The sequence below is a fragment of the Nelusetta ayraudi genome, unplaced genomic scaffold (assembly GCF_046127955.1).
Source record: "Nelusetta ayraudi isolate G7.1 ecotype Tasmania unplaced genomic scaffold, CSIRO-AGI_Nayr_v1 ptg000130l, whole genome shotgun sequence".
In the NCBI taxonomy this organism is placed as follows: Eukaryota; Metazoa; Chordata; class Actinopteri; order Tetraodontiformes; family Monacanthidae; genus Nelusetta; species Nelusetta ayraudi.
Genome location: NW_027466180.1, coordinates 1,685,001 through 1,687,426, shown reverse-complemented (window position 1 = coordinate 1,687,426; position 2,426 = coordinate 1,685,001). Strand labels below are relative to the sequence as shown.

Genomic DNA, 2,426 nt, shown 5'->3' with positions numbered 1-2,426 from the left:
GGGCTGTGGATCATATTTACATGGACGGCTTCCATCAATAACACAGCAGATAACAGAAACATCAAAAACTCCATTAATATTGTTGTTTTCCCGGCTCTCTCGCTCTCTCTCTCTTGCTCGTCCTTCCTATTTATGCGTGTGTGTGTGTGTGTGTGTGTGAGCTCGACAAGGTGACTGCAGTGTTATGCTCAGCGTCTTTCTTTATGTTTTTCCACATTTATTCCCGGTGAACACAGACAACTTGAGGACATCCAGGAGGGTCAGCGACTGAAAGGAGCGACTGGGCTGCTTCAGTTGCAGCGAGAGGAAACACACAACCACCACCACGCAGGAAACGGCCACAACACACAATTTGTGTGAAAACGTCACATGACGCCACCGTCTCCCAAGTTCAGGGTTCAAAAGAGGAGAAACAGAGTTTTATTTTCCACTGGAGACCTCTCGGAATTTTCACACAATCAGACGTAAAACCTGGACCAATTGACCTCAATGATCCAAAAACAATTCAAATGGGTAAAATTCACACTGAACAGCTTTTTTTTTTTTCCACAGAATTTTCTGCAAAGTCTTTATACAAATACAGCATTTTGGGACATTTCAATGTATTTCTCTGAAATCTAACTTGGAAGGACGACAGTCACAGCAAAAAAAATCTATATTGAGCAGGAACCACTGAGACGACGTCCACAGTCTCAACATGTGTGACGGTGCGAGTTCAACTGTATCAAAACCACTCGGATCAACCAGCTCCTGCTGAGAACCTCCTCTCCTCCTGCCGCCTCCCCCCCGAAACACACCACCAACACACTGTGACAGACATCAACACACTGACACACCAACACACACACACACACACACACACACACACACACACACACACACACACACACACACACACACACACACACACACACACACACACACACACAAGCAGCAGCAGCAGCAGCAGCTCCCTGAACCGTCCACTGACTCCTCCAAGAGTTACAGACCTCGGCAGCGTCCAGCTCTCAAATCAAAGGCAGGAATGTGAAAATGGAGCCTGGGGTGAGGGGGAGAGGGTGAGGAGGGTGAGGAGGAGGGGAGGTAAACTGCCCTCCCTGACACCCCCCTCTCGGGCAGAGGAGGGGGGTGACAGTGCGGGAGGGCTCTGGGTCTTGTCGTTAGGCAGGAAGGAGCAGCTCCTCCTGGGTTATCAGCCTCCTCCCGCGACCCCCCCACCCTCACTCCCCCCACCCGCCTCCCCCCGCCAGCAGCAGCCGGGCGGCGGCGGCGGCGGCAGCAGTGCGGCGGCGGCCGCTCTGTTGTTTCATTATCACGGAGGTTGACGTGTTACGGAGCGGCGCCATCATGATCCATCAGCCTTAATGAGACGACGCGCTGCTGAGAAAAGGTCAGACAATTACTGCTGCTGCGCCTGCAGCCCCCACACACCAGCAGGGGAGGAGAGGGGGCGCTAGCCTGCTAGCGAGGGCGCGCGCACACACACACACGCGCACACACAAGGCTATACTTGCTTGATGGTTATTGGCTCGTCGTCACCTTTCAAGACTGGAGATTCATTAAAATCACTTGTTTTTATCTTCGACAACCACACGTGTTTAATTAATATAGATATGTGTAACATATCTGTGTGACTGGATCTGCTTATTTTCTCTTTCTCTTGTTCGTTGTTCTGTTTTTCTGTATGTTTTTTGGGGGGGGTGACGGAGGAGCAGCAGTCATGCAGCAGGTGACTTTTTTTTCTTTTTTAGCCATGAGCTCCGTATGACAGGCCTGTAATTGGATCGGGAGTTTGACCTTTGACCCTGCAGCGTGTGACTTTGACCTCCAGTTCCAGTTCCACCGTCGGTGGCCACAGCTCAAAGACGAGGCTCCAAAAATACTCAGCAGAGAGCAGCAGTGACCATGTTGGAGAGAGTTTCATTCATTTAAAGCATAGGTGTCAAACTCTGGCCCGCAGGCCAAATCTGGCCCACAGCGTCATTACATTTGCGCAACCCCGGAATTTTACCGCACATGTAGCATGTACACATTCCGGAATGTTCTGCTGTCATTTTGGCGCGTCAATCAAGACAGGACGTTCAGTGAAGGATATTATTATCATGACTTCATTGGTTTATTGATGTTATTTAATTTTGAAATGTATTAGAAGCCCGCGAAAATAAAATAAGAATAAAAGATTTTGCATGTGTTCAATATGTAGTTATTTATTGTACAGTATTAAGCTTTGCTTGTTCCATATTCAGGTTGTTTGGGTCCATATAAAATGGTTCTATCTGGAGGAAGATTTTTTTCAATAAATATCACTGTTGGACCGAGACTTCCTGTCCAAGTTTTACATTTTGGCCCCAGTGTGTGTTTGAGTTGGAAACCCCTGATTTAAAGGGCCGACGGATTTATCCACCAGCAGATCTCACAACGGCAGC

The 2,426-nt window shown here is 48.7% G+C and overlaps 1 long non-coding RNA gene across 1 annotated transcript; it reads left to right on the top strand.

Moving 5' to 3' along the window:
• Positions 1-1,250: 1,250 nt before the first annotated feature.
• On the top strand, positions 1,251-2,170 carry LOC142904644 (uncharacterized). Its single transcript, XR_012929436.1, has 2 exons — positions 1,251-1,390; positions 1,752-2,170. It is a non-coding gene; the product is annotated as an uncharacterized LOC142904644 (long non-coding RNA).
• The last annotated feature ends 256 nt before the right edge of the window (positions 2,171-2,426 follow it).